At 36.5% G+C, this 19,796-nt stretch overlaps 1 protein-coding gene across 1 annotated transcript in view; it reads left to right on the top strand.

Moving 5' to 3' along the window:
- LOC145271278 (sodium-dependent proline transporter-like) overlaps window positions 1-19,796 on the top strand; it is a 161,583-nt gene that overhangs the window by 71,665 nt on the left and 70,122 nt on the right. The window lies entirely within an intron of this gene.

Genomic DNA, 19,796 nt, shown 5'->3' with positions numbered 1-19,796 from the left:
TTTACGACCTGTCTCAGCGTAGTATAAACACCCCCTAACCACTCCATGTTAAGAACGGCTTTCGGAATAAACACCCTCATTTTCATTTTCTCTTTTGTGTTTTTTGTTTTTTTTACGACCTGTCTCAGCGTAGTATAAACACCCCCTTACCACTCCATGTTAAGAACGGCTTTCGGAATAAACACCCTCATTTTCATTTTCTCTTTTGTGTTTTTTTGTTTGTTTTTTTTACGACCTGTCTCAGCGTAGTATAAACACCCCCTAACCACTCCATGTTAAGAACGGCTTTCGGAATAAACACCCTCATTTTCATTTTCTCTTTTGTGTTTTTTGTTTGTTTTTTTTACGACCTGTCTCAGCGTAGTATAAACACCCCCTAACCACTCCATGTTAAGAACGGCTTTCGGAATAAACACCCTCATTTTCATTTTCTCTTTTGTGTTTTTTTGTTTGTTTTTTTTACGACCTTTCTCAGCGTAGTATAAACACCCCCTAACCACTCCATGTTAAGAACGGCTTTCGGAACAAACACCCTCATTTTCATTTTCTCTTTTGTGTTTTTTGTTTGTTTTTTTTACGACCTGTCTCAGCGTAGTATAAACACCCCCTAACCACTCCATGTTAAGAACGGCTTTCGGAATAAACACCCTCATTTTCATTTTCTCTTTTGTGTTTTTTGTTTGTTTTTTTTACGACCTGTCTCAGCGTAGTATAAACACCCCCTAACCACTCCATGTTAAGAACGGCTTTCGGAATAAACACCCTCATTTTCATTTTCTCTTTTGTGTTTTTTGTTTTTTTTACGACCTGTCTCAGCGTAGTATAAACACCCCCTAACCACTCCATGTTAAGAACGGCTTTCGGAATAAACACCCTCATTTTCATTTTCTCTTTTGTGTTTTTTGTTTGTTTTTTTTACGACCTGTCTCAGCGTAGTATAAACACCCCCTAACCACTCCATGTTAAGAACGGCTTTCGGAATAAACACCCTCATTTTCATTTTCTCTTTTGTGTTTTTTTGTTTGTTTTTTTTACGACCTGTCTCAGCGTAGTATAAACACCCCCTAACCACTCCATGTTAAGAACGGCTTTCGGAATAAACACCCTCATTTTCATTTTCTCTTTTGTGTTTTTTGTTTGTTTTTTTTACGACCTGTCTCAGCGTAGTATAAACACCCCCTAACCACTCCATGTTAAGAACGGCTTTCGGAATAAACACCCTCATTTTCATTTTCTCTTTTGTGTTTTTTGTTTGTTTTTTTTACGACCTGTCTCAGCGTAGTATAAACACCCCCTAACCACTCCATGTTAAGAACGGCTTTCGGAATAAACACCCTCATTTTCATTTTCTCTTTTGTGTTTTTTGTTTTTTTTACGACCTGTCTCAGCGTAGTATAAACACCCCCTAACCACTCCATGTTAAGAACGGCTTTCGGAATAAACACCCTCATTTTCATTTTCTCTTTTGTGTTTTTTGTTTGTTTTTTTTACGACCTGTCTCAGCGTAGTATAAACACCCCCTAACCACTCCATGTTAAGAACGGCTTTCGGAATAAACACCCTCATTTTCTCTTTTGTGTTTTTTTGTTTGTTTTTTTTACGACCTGTCTCAGCGTAGTATAAACACCCCCTAACCACTCCATGTTAAGAACGGCTTTCGGAACAAACACCCTCATTTTCATTTTCTCTTTTGTGTTTTTTGTTTGTTTTTTTTACGACCTGTCTCAGCGTAGTATAAACACCCCCTAACCACTCCATGTTAAGAACGGCTTTCGGAATAAACACCCTCATTTTCATTTTCTCTTTTGTGTTTTTTGCTTGTTTTTTTTACGACCTGTCTCAGCGTAGTATAAACACCCCCTAACCACTCCATGTTAAGAACGGCTTTCGGAATAAACACCCTCATTTTCATTTTCTCTTTTGTGTTTTTTGTTTGTTTTTTTTTACGACCTGTCTCAGCGTAGTATAAACACCCCCTAACCACTCCATGTTAAGAACGGCTTTCGGAATAAACACCCTCATTTTCATTTTCTCTTTTGTGTTTTTTGTTTGTTTTTTTTACGACCTGTCTCAGCGTAGTATAAACACCCCCTAACCACTCCATGTTAAGAACGGCTTTCGGAATAAACACCCTCATTTTCATTTTCTCTTTTGTGTTTTTTGTTTTTTTTACGACCTGTCTCAGCGTAGTATAAACACCCCCTAACCACTCCATGTTAAGAACGGCTTTCGGAATAAACACCCTCATTTTCATTTTCTCTTTTGTGTTTTTTTGTTTGTTTTTTTTACGACCTGTCTCAGCGTAGTATAAACACCCCCTAACCATTCCATGTTAAGAACGGCTTTCGGAATAAACACCCTCATTTTCATTTTCTCTTTTGTGTTTTTTGTTTGTTTTTTTTACGACCTGTCTCAGCGTAGTATAAACACCCCCTAACCACTCCATGTTAAGAACGGCTTTCGGAATAAACACCCTCATTTTCATTTTCTCTTTTGTGTTTTTTGTTTGTTTTTTTTACGACCTGTCTCAGCGTAGTATAAACACCCCCTAACCACTCCATGTTAAGAACGGCTTTCGGAATAAACACCCTCATTTTCATTTTCTCTTTTGTGTTTTTTGTTTTTTTTACGACCTGTCTCAGCGTAGTATAAACACCCCCTAACCACTCCATGTTAAGAACGGCTTTCGGAATAAACACCCTCATTTTCATTTTCTCTTTTGTGTTTTTTGTTTGTTTTTTTTACGACCTGTCTCAGCGTAGTATAAACACCCCCTAACCACTCCATGTTAAGAACGGCTTTCGGAATAAACACCCTCATTTTCATTTTCTCTTTTGTGTTTTTTGTTTGTTTTTTTTACGACCTGTCTCAGCGTAGTATAAACACCCCCTAACCACTCCATGTTAAGAACGGCTTTCGGAATAAACACCCTCATTTTCATTTTCTCTTTTGTGTTTTTTTGTTTGTTTTTTTTACGACCTGTCTCAGCGTAGTATAAACACCCCCTAACCACTCCATGTTAAGAACGGCTTTCGGAACAAACACCCTCATTTTCATTTTCTCTTTTGTGTTTTTTGTTTGATTTTTTTACGACCTGTCTCAGCGTAGTATAAACACCCCCTAACCACTCCATGTTAAGAACGGCTTTCGGAATAAACACCCTCATTTTCATTTTCTCTTTTGTGTTTTTTGTTTTTTTTACGACCTGTCTCAGCGTAGTATAAACACCCCCTAACCACTCCATGTTAAGAACGGCTTTCGGAATAAACACCCTCATTTTCATTTTCTCTTTTGTGTTTTTTGTTTGTTTTTTTTACGACCTGTCTCAGCGTAGTATAAACACCCCCTAACCATTCCATGTTAAGAACGGCTTTCGGAATAAACACCCTCATTTTCATTTTCTCTTTTGTGTTTTTTTGTTTGTTTTTTTTACGACCTGTCTCAGCGTAGTATAAACACCCCCTAACCACTCCATGTTAAGTACGGCTTTCGGAATAAACACCCTCATTTTCATTTTCTCTTTTGTGTTTTTTGTTTGTTTTTTTTACGACCTGTCTCAGCGTAGTATAAACACCCCCTAACCACTCCATGTTAAGAACGGCTTTCGGAATAAACACCCTCATTTTCATTTTCTCTTTTGTGTTTTTTGTTTTTTTTACGACCTGTCTCAGCGTAGTATAAACACCCCCTAACCACTCCATGTTAAGAACGGCTTTCGGAATAAACACCCTCATTTTCATTTTCTCTTTTGTGTTTTTTGTTTGTTTTTTTTACGACCTGTCTCAGCGTAGTATAAACACCCCCTAACCACTCCATGTTAAGAACGGCTTTCGGAATAAACACCCTCATTTTCATTTTCTCTTTTGTGTTTTTTGTTTGTTTTTTTTACGACCTGTCTCAGCGTAGTATAAACACCCCCTAACCATTCCATGTTAAGAACGGCTTTCGGAATAAACACCCTCATTTTCATTTTCTCTTTTGTGTTTTTTTGTTTGTTTTTTTTACGACCTGTCTCAGCGTAGTATAAACACCCCCTAACCACTCCATGTTAAGTACGGCTTTCGGAATAAACACCCTCATTTTCATTTTCTCTTTTGTGTTTTTTGTTTGTTTTTTTTACGACCTGTCTCAGCGTAGTATAAACACCCCCTAACCACTCCATGTTAAGAACGGCTTTCGGAATAAACACCCTCATTTTCATTTTCTCTTTTGTGTTTTTTGTTTTTTTTACGACCTGTCTCAGCGTAGTATAAACACCCCCTAACCACTCCATGTTAAGAACGGCTTTCGGAATAAACACCCTCATTTTCATTTTCTCTTTTGTGTTTTTTGTTTGTTTTTTTTACGACCTGTCTCAGCGTAGTATAAACACCCCCTAACCACTCCATGTTAAGAACGGCTTTCGGAATAAACACCCTCATTTTCATTTTCTCTTTTGTGTTTTTTGTTTGTTTTTTTTACGACCTGTCTCAGCGTAGTATAAACACCCCCTAACCATTCCATGTTAAGAACGGCTTTCGGAATAAACACCCTCATTTTCATTTTCTCTTTTGTGTTTTTTTGTTTGTTTTTTTTACGACCTGTCTCAGCGTAGTATAAACACCCCCTAACCACTCCATGTTAAGTACGGCTTTCGGAATAAACACCCTCATTTTCATTTTCTCTTTTGTGTTTTTTGTTTGTTTTTTTTACGACCTGTCTCAGCGTAGTATAAACACCCCCTAACCACTCCATGTTAAGAACGGCTTTCGGAATAAACACCCTCATTTTCATTTTCTCTTTTGTGTTTTTTGTTTGTTTTTTTTACGACCTGTCTCAGCGTAGTATAAACACCCCCTAACCACTCCATGTTAAGAACGGCTTTCGGAATAAACACCCTCATTTTCATTTTCTCTTTTGTGTTTTTTTGTTTGTTTTTTTTACGACCTGTCTCAGCGTAGTATAAACACCCCCTAACCACTCCATGTTAAGAACGGCTTTCGGAATAAACACCCTCATTTTCATTTTCTCTTGTGTTTTTTGTTTGTTTTTTTTACGACCTGTCTCAGCGTAGTATAAACACCCCCTAACCACTCCATGTTAAGAACGGCTTTCGGAATAAACACCCTCATTTTCATTTTCTCTTTTGTGTTTTTTGTTTTTTTTACGACCTGTCTCAGCGTAGTATAAACACCCCCTAACCACTCCATGTTAAGAACGGCTTTCGGAATAAACACCCTCATTTTCATTTTCTCTTTTGTGTTTTTTGTTTGTTTTTTTTTTACGACCTGTCTCAGCGTAGTATAAACACCCCCTAACCACTCCATGTCAAGAACGGCTTTCGGAATAAACACCCTCATTTTCATTTTCTCTTTTGTGTTTTTTGTTTGTGTTTTTTACGACCTGTCTCAGCGTAGTATAAACACCCCCTAACCACTCCATGTTAAGAACGGCTTTCGGAATAAACACCCTCATTTTCATTTTCTCTTTTGTGTTTTTTTGTTTGTTTTTTTTACGACCTGTCTCAGCGTAGTATAAACACCCCCTAACCACTCCATGTTAAGAACGGCTTTCGGAACAAACACCCTCATTTTCATTTTCTCTTTTGTGTTTTTTGTTTGTTTTTTTTACGACCTGTCTCAGCGTAGTATAAACACCCCCTAACCACTCCATGTTAAGAACGGCTTTCGGAATAAACACCCTCATTTTCATTTTCTCTTTTGTGTTTTTTGTTTGTTTTTTTTACGACCTGTCTCAGCGTAGTATAAACACCCCCTAACCACTCCATGTTAAGAACGGCTTTCGGAATAAACACCCTCATTTTCATTTTCTCTTTTGTGTTTTTTGTTTTTTTTACGACCTGTCTCAGCGTAGTATAAACACCCCCTAACCACTCCATGTTAAGAACGGCTTTCGGAATAAACACCCTCATTTTCATTTTCTCTTTTGTGTTTTTTGTTTGTTTTTTTTACGACCTGTCTCAGCGTAGTATAAACACCCCCTAACCACTCCATGTTAAGAACGGCTTTCGGAATAAACACCCTCATTTTAATTTTCTCTTTTGTGTTTTTTGTTTGTTTTTTTTTACGACCTGTCTCAGCGTAGTATAAACACCCCCTAACCATTCCATGTTAAGAACGGCTTTCGGAATAAACACCCTCATTTTCATTTTCTCTTGTGTTTTTTGTTTGTTTTTTTTACGACCTGTCTCAGCGTAGTATAAACACCCCCTAACCACTCCATGTTAAGAACGGCTTTCGGAATAAACACCCTCATTTTCATTTTCTCTTGTGTTTTTTGTTTGTTTTTTTTACGACCTGTCTCAGCGTATTATAAACACCCCCTAACCACTCCATGTTAAGAACGGCTTTCGGAACAAACACCCTCATTTTCATTTTCTCTTTTGTGTTTTTTGTTTGTTTTTTTTACGACCTGTCTCAGCGTAGTATAAACACCCCCTAACCACTCCATGTTAAGAACGGCTTTCGGAATAAACACCCTCATTTTCATTTTCTCTTTTGTGTTTTTTGTTTTTTTTACGACCTGTCTCAGCGTAGTATAAACACCCCCTAACCACTCCATGTTAAGAACGGCTTTCGGAATAAACACCCTCATTTTCATTTTCTCTTGTGTTTTTTGTTTGTTTTTTTTTACGACCTGTCTCAGCGTAGTATAAACACCCCCTAACCACTCCATGTTAAGAACGGCTTTCGGAATAAACACCCTCATTTTCATTTTCTCTTGTGTTTTTTGTTTTTTTTTTTTACGACCTGTCTCAGCGTAGTATAAACACCCCCTAACCACTCCATGTTAAGAACGGCTTTCGGAATAAACACCCTCATTTTCATTTTCTCTTGTGTTTTTTGTTTGTTTTTTTTACGACCTGTCTCAGCGTAGTATAAACACCCCCTAACCACTCCATGTTAAGAACGGCTTTCGGAATAAACACCCTCATTTTCATTTTCTCTTGTGTTTTTTGTTTGTTTTTTTTACGACCTGTCTCAGCGTAGTATAAACACCCCCTAACCACTCCATGTTAAGAACGGCTTTCGGAATAAACACCCTCATTTTCATTTTCTCTTGTGTTTTTTGTTTGTTTTTTTTACGACCTGTCTCAGCGTATTATAAACACCCCCTAACCACTCCATGTTAAGAACGGCTTTCGGAACAAACACCCTCATTTTCATTTTCTCTTTTGTGTTTTTTGTTTGTTTTTTTTACGACCTGTCTCAGCGTAGTATAAACACCCCCTAACCACTCCATGTTAAGAACGGCTTTCGGAATAAACACCCTCATTTTCATTTTCTCTTTTGTGTTTTTTGTTTTTTTTACGACCTGTCTCAGCGTAGTATAAACACCCCCTAACCACTCCATGTTAAGAACGGCTTTCGGAATAAACACCCTCATTTTCATTTTCTCTTTTGTGTTTTTTGTTTGTTTTTTTTTACGACCTGTCTCAGCGTAGTATAAACACCCCCTAACCACTCCATGTTAAGAACGGCTTTCGGAATAAACACCCTCATTTTCATTTTGTCTTTTGTGTTTTTTGTTTGTTTTTTTTTACGACCTGTCTCAGCGTAGTATAAACACCCCCTAACCATTCCATGTTAAGAACGGCTTTCGGAATAAACACCCTCATTTTCATTTTCTCTTTTGTGTTTTTTGTTTTTTTTACGACCTGTCTCAGCGTAGTATAAACACCCCCTAACCACTCCATGTTAAGAACGGCTTTCGGAATAAACACCCTCATTTTCATTTTCTCTTTTGTGTTTTTTGTTTGTTTTTTTTACGACCTGTCTCAGCGTAGTATAAACACCCCCTAACCACTCCATGTTAAGAACGGCTTTCGGAATAAACACCCTCATTTTCATTTTCTCTTTTGTGTTTTTTTGTTTGTTTCTTTTACGACCTGTCTCAGCGTAGTATAAACGCCCCCTAACCACTCCATGTTAAGAACGGCTTTCGGAATAAACACCCTCATTTTCATTTTCTCTTTTGTGTTTTTTTGTTTGTTTTTTTTACGACCTGTCTCGGCGTAGTATAAACACCCCCTAACCACTCCATGTTAAGAACGGCTTTCGGAATAAACACCCTCATTTTAATTTTCTCTTTTGTGTTTTTTGTTTGTTTTTTTTTACGACCTGTCTCAGCGTAGTATAAACACCCCCTAACCACTCCATGTTAAGAACGGCTTTCGGAATAAACACCCTCATTTTCATTTTCTCTTTTGTGTTTTTTGTTTGTTTTTTTTACGACCTGTCTCAGCGTAGTATAAACACCCCCTAACCACTCCATGTTAAGAACGGCTTTCGGAATAAACACCCTCATTTTCATTTTCTCTTGTGTTTTTTGTTTGTTTTTTTTACGACCTGTCTCAGCGTAGTATAAACACCCCCTAACCACTCCATGTTAAGAACGGCTTTCGGAATAAACACCCTCATTTTCATTTTCTCTTTTGTGTTTTTTGTTTTTTTTACGACCTGTCTCAGCGTAGTATAAACACCCCCTAACCACTCCATGTTAAGAACGGCTTTCGGAATAAACACCCTCATTTTCATTTTCTCTTTTGTGTTTTTTGTTTGTTTTTTTTACGACCTGTCTCAGCGTAGTATAAACACCCCCTAACCACTCCATGTTAAGAACGGCTTTCGGAATAAACACCCTCATTTTCATTTTCTCTTTTGTGTTTTTTGTTTGTTTTTTTTACGACCTGTCTCAGCGTAGTATAAACACCCCCTAACCACTCCATGTTAAGAACGGCTTTCGGAATAAACACCCTCATTTTCATTTTCTCTTTTGTGTTTTTTTGTTTGTTTTTTTTTACGACCTGTCTCAGCGTAGTATAAACACCCCCTAACCACTCCATGTTAAGAACGGCTTTCGGAACAAACACCCTCATTTTCATTTTCTCTTTTGTGTTTTTTGTTTGTTTTTTTTACGACCTGTCTCAGCGTAGTATAAACACCCCCTAACCACTCCATGTTAAGAACGGCTTTCGGAATAAACACCCTCATTTTCATTTTCTCTTTTGTGTTTTTTGTTTGTTTTTTTTACGACCTGTCTCAGCGTAGTATAAACACCCCCTAACCACTCCATGTTAAGAACGGCTTTCGGAATAAACACCCTCATTTTCATTTTCTCTTTTGTGTTTTTTGTTTTTTTTACGACCTGTCTCAGCGTAGTATAAACACCCCCTAACCACTCCATGTTAAGAACGGCTTTCGGAATAAACACCCTCATTTTCATTTTCTCTTTTGTGTTTTTTGTTTGTTTTTTTTACGACCTGTCTCAGCGTAGTATAAACACCCCCTAACCACTCCATGTTAAGAACGGCTTTCGGAATAAACACCCTCATTTTCATTTTCTCTTTTGTGTTTTTTGTTTGTTTTTTTTACGACCTGTCTCAGCGTAGTATAAACACCCCCTAACCACTCCATGTTAAGAACGGCTTTCGGAATAAACACCCTCATTTTCATTTTCTCTTGTGTTTTTTGTTTGTTTTTTTTACGACCTGTCTCAGCGTAGTATAAACACCCCCTAACCACTCCATGTTAAGAACGGCTTTCGGAATAAACACCCTCATTTTCATTTTCTCTTGTGTTTTTTGTTTGTTTTTTTTACGACCTGTCTCAGCGTAGTATAAACACCCCCTAACCACTCCATGTTAAGAACGGCTTTCGGAATAAACACCCTCATTTTCATTTTCTCTTTTGTGTTTTTTGTTTGTTTTTTTTACGACCTGTCTCAGCGTAGTATAAACACCCCCTAACCACTCCATGTTAAGAACGGCTTTCGGAATAAACACCCTCATTTTCATTTTCTCTTTTGTGTTTTTTGTTTGTTTTTTTTACGACCTGTCTCAGCGTAGTATAAACACCCCCTAACCATTCCATGTTAAGAACGGCTTTCGGAATAAACACCCTCATTTTCATTTTCTCTTTTGTGTTTTTTGTTTTTTTTACGACCTGTCTCAGCGTAGTATAAACACCCCCTAACCACTCCATGTTAAGAACGGCTTTCGGAATAAACACCCTCATTTTCATTTTCTCTTTTGTGTTTTTTGTTTGTTTTTTTTACGACCTGTCTCAGCGTAGTATAAACACCCCCTAACCACTCCATGTTAAGAACGGCTTTCGGAATAAACACCCTCATTTTCATTTTCTCTTTTGTGTTTTTTTGTTTGTTTCTTTTACGACCTGTCTCGGCGTAGTATAAACGCCCCCTAACCACTCCATGTTAAGAACGGCTTTCGGAATAAACACCCTCATTTTCATTTTCTCTTTTGTGTTTTTTTGTTTGTTTTTTTTACGACCTGTCTCGGCGTAGTATAAACACCCCCTAACCACTCCATGTTAAGAACGGCTTTCGGAATAAACACCCTCATTTTCATTTTCTCTTTTGTGTTTTTTGTTTGTTTTTTTTTACGACCTGTCTCAGCGTAGTATAAACACCCCCTAACCACTCCATGTTAAGAACGGCTTTCGGAATAAACACCCTCATTTTCATTTTCTCTTTTGTGTTTTTTGTTTGTTTTTTTTACGACCTGTCTCAGCGTAGTATAAACACCCCCTAACCACTCCATGTTAAGAACGGCTTTCGGAACAAACACCCTCCCAACCTCCCCATGTTAAGAACGGCTTTCGAGGTCGCAAGTGTGTTTATTCCGAAAGCCGTTCTTAACATGGGGAGGTTGGGGTGTTTATAATACGCTGGGGGCACGTCGTAAAAATTTACCAAAAAATTATCAGCTGTTTCACTAGAACTGATTATAAAAACTTAAAACCAAACTTACGACTCTATCAATACACAAACACATTAAGGGCATCCTATACAGACATAAATATGAATTTAAACAATCTAAAGTCAAAAACTACAAAACAAACACCAACAAATTGTCTGAAGATAATGGTTTCAATCCTACCCAAAGGGTGCCAGAGGTTTACTTGGCCAAAACGTGCTGAGACAACTATGGAAGGCAGTGATTGCTGAGAATGCAGTTAGGAGCTTCGAAGTTCCTATCTGTCACGGTTACCACCTGACGAAGGCCAGAGGAATAGTTGGCCGAAACGTCGTGAAAACAACTAATAAAGATGAGAATAGTCCGAAATAAAAATAAATTAATATATATATAATGCTCATCTCGAAAATGAATTCCAATTAAGGAATAATATATATATATACCAATCGGTACGAACCCGACTATGGAAGATCAGATAATAAACGTGGATTTATAAGATCAAAGAATCCAACCTTGATCGCCCTTCGGGGCCCATGGCACAGTTTATAGACGTTGAATCTCTTCAGTTCCAGATGAGCATTGTCTGAAGATAGCGGTTTCAATCCCACCCAAAGCGTGCCAGAGGTTTAATTGGTCAAAATGTAGTGAGACGACAACTATGGATGGCAGTGATGGCTGAGAATGCAGTTAGGAGATTCGAAGTTCCTATCTGTCATGGTTACCACCTGACGAAGGCCAGAGGAATAGTTGGCCGAAATGTCGTGAAAACAACTAATAAAGATGAAAAACCACAAATAAAGATGAAAAACAACTAATCAAGATGAGAATAATAGTCCGAAATAAAAATAAATTAATAAAAAAACTACAAAACGGACACCAACAAAGTTAGTATATTCTTGATCAGTATTGCACTAAATAATCTAAATCTAGCAGGAGGATCCGACGTTACCCGGGATTGAGGATCAACAAATATTCCACACTTCCAATACTGTGGGTCCTGGATATGACCTTTAACTATATCCGATGGTGAGGCCCCAGCTTGCGGGCTTTCGGGAGTGTGGAACCACCCCTTAATTGGCATTGCTCCCAGGTCCACTCTGACCCGAAGTGGTAGTAACTGTTAGGCTCCCAATTATGGATTAAATAGAAACTGACTTGAAAAAAATATATATATATATTCTATTAAAAACTTTTTCTTCAAAATCACTGGATTTGGCATTAAATAACCTGAAAAGGGTTGATATGCCGTAAAACAAACCAACCCAATACTGTGATTGTAATTGAAATCTGAGAAATTGCCATTTTTTTTCAATCAGGTGCACTTGGAAGAAGCTTCACATGCTTCCCTTCAGTGACTTAGTCCACAATACATTGCAGTCCGAGTTCGTTCCCTATGGACTCGAAAACGACTGGACCGATTTTTATGAAATTTCACACAAAGGAATTTCATGTGCCTGGAAGTGTCCTAGACAGGTTTTGTATCGGAATGTGTTCAATAAGTATCGATAATCGAAATAATCGAATGAAAGACGGAACATTCGATTTTGACCAAAGTTAACACTTTTATACAGTAACCACAAGTGCATTTAAGAAGTTTTATTATCATTGTATTATATATATATATTATTATTATTGTAGAGAACCTGTTTTTATAAAATTATTTTTTTATATATATATAATGGCTCGAATTAAGTTTCCAATGCAAAAACCTTCACTTCGAACGCGCCCCTGTCATATCAAAGAACCTACTATTGCTTTTACAAGCTGAGCTCTTCTACTTGTGCGATGGTAAAACTTCTCAAATGCACTTGCAATGTTAGGCTGTATAACTTTGGTCAAAATCGGACTCTTCTTTCTTTAATTGGATTTTTTTTTATTATTCATTTTCAATACTTATCGGAAGCATTCCAATACAAAAACCTATCTAACAAACCCCCCACACACATAGTGGTCAACTGGAGCAGAGTTCATCGGAGGAGGTCGATTTATTTTTCATTGTAATTTTGTACATTTTTATTTTTAAAACTTATTACATTTTCACCGCAAGGCACATTGCCACATTGATGTAGGGGGACATAAGCTACAAGGTTACTATGTGGGGAGTTGGGCAGCAAGATGTTACATTTGAACTTCTGCATGTCAGTACAGTTGGGGAAGCAGGAACCCGGAAGGGAATTCCAAAGCTTAGTGCTTCTGGGGAAAAAACTACTAGAGTAGAGATCTCTTACATTTAGGGATCTCTACTGTGAAGGGGTGGGATTTAGCTGTTTGTCGGAGGTATTTACGTTGAGGGGGGTACGAGTGCTTGCAGTTCGTCTGAGCATTCACCGTTAAAGTACTTATAGAACAGGCAGAGGGAAGCAAAAGGCTGGAAAAGAGTTCCAAAGTCTTGCAGTTCTGGGGAAGAAACTATTGGCGTAAAAGGCTTTCTTACACCTAGGGATCTCTACTGTAAAGGGGTGGGACTTAGTTGCTTGTCGGGTTTGTCGGGAGTAGTAACGTCGAGGAGGTACAAGTGTTTGCAGTTCGTCAGAGCATTCACCATTAAAGTATTTGTAGAACAGGCAGAGGGATGCAACATTTCGTCGATGGGACAGAGGCTGAAGCTTAGATTACAGTTCAGGACCTATCAGATTGGCGACTGTCTTTTGAACCCTGTCTAAGAACAAGAGACTAGTAGCAGATACACCAGCCCAAATATGACAATTTTTCTCGGGGGGAGGGGTCTCAGTTTTCTTCTCGGCAATTTGACGGCGCTCCCCAGTTCTCCTTTTTTATACCAAAACCTTGCTAGCAGCTAACTGTCTTTTGAATACAGCACGGGCTTGCTCTGCTTCAGTATCATTTTGTGCTTTTACCAGCTTTCCTTTCTCCCCCTTTTAAAATGGATTAATTTATTACTAATCATATGAGGTGCCCCTACTAGGAAATACCGACGGATCTGCTCAGACATTTTTTGTTTGGTTGGTGCTCTTCCTTTTTGTTGAGCTGTCCCCTTAAATAATCAAATTCTATCCAACTTACACCAGTATCGATTACACTACACTACCACTTTATATTCGTTAACCCTTATCCTCGCGTGGCCTTCGGGCCTTGATAAGTGGTGTCTTCCTTGCTTGACCAAAGGAGATAAAATAAGCTAACTCCCACCTACATCCATGACTTTTTCGAACAGTGATTCCATGACGACATTCATGTCCTTTGTTTCTTTATTTTCTTTATTTTTATTTTTTGTTTATTTTCTCGTTACGCCTGCTCAACCTCACACCCTGACCCATTGAGGTGTTACATTAAATTTCAAAATATGTAAAATAAAAACCCTATGATATCTTATCCACGCGCTGTGTCATTCTTGTTTTGTGTTCGAATCGTTCAGGCTCAAATGACGATCATACGCAAATCTTAGACGTGTCATTTCAAGTCGCAACTAACCGTCTGACACATCTTTATTTCTTTTAATTCGTGTTGTGAACAACGTCGGGTGAAAATTCTAACCAGGAGTGACCACCCCGACTTAACTTCTCTCAGCTCGTAACCTATTTGGGCGCTCGCCGGTTTATTACTCGACCAGCTGAAAACACTAGCAATAATTCCAACCCCCCACTCTTTATCTGTGCCTAAACCTAAACATAGATTCCATGAACAAAGCTTCTTTCTTAGAACTGCACGCCTGTGGAATTGTCTTCCGTTTTCCTGCTTTCCAGCTGTCTATAATATGGTTGTCTTCAAGTCCAACGTGAACAAGTTTCTGGTGAGCCGTTCCACTTAAGTTAACAAATTTACCGAACTTCCATTACTATCGATTACTATATTGTCCTTTTGACTACTGTACGCTCATTAACCCTTATCCTTGAGTGGCCTATCGGCCTTAATAAGTGGTGACGCTTATGTAAAAAAACAAACAAAAAAAAAAACCATACATAAAATATCTGAACGAATTGCAAGGCAAGATGCCGGGTATAAAAACTTTTATAAGTGACCAATCACCAGATAGTCTTAGTAAATTAAAGAAAGACCAATTGATTCGAAGTAGGGAAAAGGTTAGACTTCAAAGTGAAAGGTCTATGAGGAAAGCTACATATGGGAAATAATTAATTTTTGCATACCTGTAACCCTTTTACGGTTGTTAAGTGGTTAACGACATGGATTGAAAACCCAGGTGTGCCAAGTTCGAATCCAGTTCGTTCCACAGAAACTTTCAAACCAATACCTGACCTGATTTTCTTTCACAAGGAAATTGGTCCTAGATATGACCTTAAACTATATCCAGCGATGAGGCCCCAGCTTGCAGGCTTTGGGGAGTGTGGAGCCACCCTTTAATTGCCATTGCTCCCAGGTCCACTCTGACCTGGAGTGCTAGTACCTGTTAAGGTCCTAACTATTGGTTAAATAGAAAATGACTTGAAAAAAACAAAAAAAAACCCAAATATATTCTATTAAAAACTTTCTTCAAAATCACTGGATTCGGCATTAAATAACCTGAAAAGGGTTGATATGCCGTAAAACAAAAAACAGCCAATTCACAGGGAAGGTTGGAGGTTTCTGAAAGACCTCTCGTTCAGACAAAAGCCAAGAAAAATAATTATTTGCCACGTCTTACTCCTGATATCCCGTTCTATTACGTCACTTTATATGAATGTTTACTTTCTAGCAGATGGCAGAAATGTCTTTTTTTTTCTTTTCTTTTTTCTTTTTTTTTTTTTCTTTCTTTTTTTTCTTTCTTTTTTTTCTTTTTTATTTCTTTTTTTTTTCTTTTTTTTCTTTTTTTTCTTTTTTTTTCTTTTTTTCTTTCTTTTTTTTTCTTTTTTTTCTTTTTCTTTTTTTTTTCTTTTTTTTCTTTTTTTTTTTTTTTCTTTTTTTTCTTTTTTTTTTTCTTTTTCTTTTTTCCTTTTTTTTCCTTTTTTTTTCTTTTTTTTTTTTTTTTTTTAAAACATAACTACTATGTACTATACTGAGTGGGGGGAAGGCAGCTTTGCCCGGGCATAAAATAGGCTTAAATATAATATTTTAATTTGTCCAGATTTAGTATTCTAGAGTTGTGATTTCAAACGTAAAAAAAAATATTTCTTTGCCATCAGCTAGAATCGAAACCGAAACTGTATCATTCAAAGCTGGTGACATTACCACTGCACCAACGTGACACACATATAAACCGATTAAAAATAAACTAATGTACAAAATATTTAACGATTTTTTTTTAAGTTTGGCCTATTTATAACCCCTCCCTTAAACAATTTTAACTGGCTAAAGGATTATAAAAGAACGGTCCGTAAAAAATCAAACCATTTGAGGTCCCTAGCGCTGTTCTGAGACTTTTAGTTCCGAAGAGATAGTTTTAAAATTCTGAGACGAACAAAAAGACAGACAGATAGAAAGACGGACAGTACCTTTCATGTACTTTATTATAGTGTTGGGACGATTAATTGGAATCGGGAATCGGAAAAATCAGCTTTTTGCGGAATCGGTATCGGAATCTGAAAAATTTGAGCCTATTTTCCGATGCCAAAACTGATTCTTTAAATTATCTTTATTTGATTTTGGTTTAAGAAACATCTTCCATTGCTTGTAGTAATAATAAAATAATAAATATTTATTGATTTAAAACTTCCAGTAAGATTAAAATCTCTAGATCCCACCCTCACATTTACGCGAAAAAATAAATGGCCGACTGGGGGGGGGGGCTAGCAGCAGCGCCAAATACAAGTTTCCAGAATATTTCAACACGAAACTGCTTGAAAAATTAATTATATCATTTTCTTTAATTACTATAAAATTAATATAGTGGTAAAATTATTTAAAAAAAAAAAAAAAAAAAAGAAAACAGAAGCCAAATTTGAAGCCAAATTAAAAAAAAAAGAAGGCCAAATACAATTTCTTGAAGGCCAAACCATTTAAAAAAAGGCCAAATTCACGAAATTAGCCATTAAAAGAATAATAAATGGTAACATTATAAATAAAAGTTACTTTCCAACTTATCTGCATCATTCGTTGGTATTTTTAAGTAGTTTTAAGTGCTTTTTATTTCATATCGAATGTTAGAGCGGTTTAAAATTATACCGTCTGATAATTCGAGTTTTCCTAAATTCCGCTAACCTTGCCAAGTTCTAAAATGCCGTAAAACATACCCTGTTTTTTTTTTTTTAATAATTACTACTTTTTTAAATAGAAAAATGAATGATGCAGGTAAGTTGCAAAGTAATTTTTATTGTTAAATAATAACAGAAAAACTTACCGTAATTATTTTTCACATGCATGGGAGTCAAATAGAAGAAAGCTTGTCGTAATGTTTTTACGTTTGAGAAAATATAGGCCCATTTAAGATGTTTTTACAGTAATCAGGACAAAATAACAATTTTATAGTTAAAATAGTTAGATTTATAAAGATCGGAATCGGTAATGGTATCGGAATCGGTAATTGTATCTGAGAATCCAATCATTTAAGGCCCCTAGCACCGCTCTGTGACTTTTAGTTTCGGAAAAGACAGACGGACAGAAAGACCGACATAACCTTTTATGTACTATATTATAGTTGGGATGATTAATCGGAAAAAATCGGAGCTTTTTTTTTTTTTTTTTTTTTTCCGATAAGAATCGGAAAAATCTGAACCTATTTTCCGATACCAAAACCGATTCCTTAAATTATATGTATTTGATTTTGGTTTAAGAAACATCTTCCACTTTTTTTTTTTTTTTTCTTTTTTTTTTTTTACACAGTGATCACCACTTATCCCTGAATGGCTTCCGGGCCTTGATAAGGGTTATTGCAAGTACATTACGTTAGTGTGGAGATTTGATGAAGTGTTTACTTAAGGGGACGGTTCATTAGGAATTTGTTAACATTGGACTTGAAGACATCCAAGTTGTAGTCCGGTGGGAAGCAGACAGACGGAACAGTTCCACAGGCTTTGTTCATGGAATCCGCGTTTTGATTTAGGCACAGATATAGAGTGGGGGAAATTTTTCACAGTGGATTCAGCTAGACGGGTGTTTTTCGTGAAAGATTGGCGAGGGGGGACCAGAGATTGGAGTTCAGACGAGCACCTGCCATGGAAGTAACGATAAAACAAGGATAGGCTCGCAACGTCTCTTCTGTGGGAGAGAGGTTGCAGGGTAGAGTAAAGGGCATCCCCCCACTAAGCCACAAAGTCTATTTTATACTCTGTCAAGGCAGGATAGGCTGTTTTTAGCAGCTCCTGCCCAGATGTGGCAGCAGTACTCCATCCTTGGGCGTACTTGGACGTTATATAGATAGAGAATTGCATCAGCAGTGAGATATCTTCTGGAGCGGTAGAAGGATCCCACCATCTTTCCAGCGACCTTGGCAACAGACTTGATGTACGTGTTCCATTTCAGATCAGGAGTAAAGGTCAAACCCAGCAGCTTGTAGTAATAATAAAATAATAAATATTTATTGATTTAAACTTCCAGTAAAATTAAAATCTCTATATTATCCTTTCACACGTATGTTTTTTACGTTTGAGAAAATGTAAGAACATTCAAGATGTGTTTTAACTGGAACAAAATTTCTGACTTTTATGGTTAGAGATTTATAAAGCATTACAATCGGTAATTGTATCTGTGGAATTGAAATTCCCAGCCAACGGACACACAAAAAAAAGGTGCTCCTAAACTAAACACGATTATCGCCCTTTAACTCTGGTGGCCAATTAAGGGGTGGCTTCACACTCTCCAAAGCCTGCAAGCTGGGGCCTCACCATCGGATATAGTTTAAGGTCATATCCAGGACCTGTGTGATATATATATATATATATCTATATATATATATATATGTTAGAAAGGTATTTCATCCTAGGCATGAAAATTGTTAAACAAAATGTGTTTACTATAGGCTTTCAAAATAAAGGTACAAGATTCAATTTGAAATTTATTTATCTTCAAAATGCACTTCTATAAATTTTACAAAGTAAAGTATAAAAATTTAATTTAAATTGAATAAAAAAATTACCTTGGATTTATTTTATGTAATGTACATTTTGTTGCACTTTTTTTTTAAATCATTGAAAATTTTATATCTATATCATTAATTGCTAGATGAAAGATAATGTTTTTAAATTGCAACAGAATGTACATTACATAAAATAAATCCAAGGTAATTTTTTGATTCAATTTAAATTAAATTTTTATACCTTACTTTGTAAAATTTATAGAAGTGCACTTTGAAGATAAATAAATTTCAAATTGAATCTTGTACCTTTATTTTTAAAACATGACTTGGATGAAATGCTTTTCTAACTTGTATCTTATCTTTTTAAGATTATATTTTAAAACTCTCCTCTCTATTTCAGTTTGTATTTCTCCTCACACCACAACTCATTTTTTGCAACTCCCTCTTTGTAATACAGGTCTGAATAAGAAAATCTGATTTATTTTTTAAAAACTTTAAAATAACTTTTTTAGATTAAATTTTTTAACTTCTTTCAAAATAAATCTTTAAAATTTAATAAGGAACATATTTCATATAGGTTTCATTAACCAATATTCAGTACATAACGAGAAAAATAGAGATGAAAATTTCCAAGGTTACGGTCAATAGTAGTCCTCGCCAGCGAAAGTCTTTGTTATTCTATTATTTAAAACATTTTGTGTCCTGCATGTATATATATGAGAGATTAAAAGATATTTAAAAGAACTCGTCTCCCTACCACAACTTTCTTATGCTGTGTGCCTAGCATTAAGCAGAATTCCCATGAACAGTTTCTTTCCAAGAACTTCCCTGTCCACTGTTCCGCACATGTCTTCCTATATCGTCCAGATTTAAATTATCTCCTCACAACAAGACTCGCATGATACATCCATCATAATCACACTCATATGATTTCTTTTTTTTTTTTTTTTTTTTTTTTTTTTTTTTTTTTTTTTTTTTTACAAAGGCATCACCACATTATCAAGGCCCAGAGGCCACTCAAGGATAAGGGTTAAAGAGTGTACAGTAGAAGTTGGTCAATATAGTAATCATTAGTAATGAAAATTTGGTAAATTTAATAACTTATATGGAACGGCTCATCAAGAACTTATTTACGTTAGACTTGAACACAACCATATTGTAGTCAGCCGGAAA

The sequence above is a fragment of the Euprymna scolopes genome, chromosome 46 (assembly GCF_053919585.1).
Source record: "Euprymna scolopes isolate OS-2025 chromosome 46, ASM5391958v1, whole genome shotgun sequence".
NCBI lineage: Eukaryota > Metazoa > Mollusca > Cephalopoda > Sepiida > Sepiolidae > Euprymna > Euprymna scolopes.
This window is presented reverse-complemented; position numbering and strand designations above follow the sequence as displayed.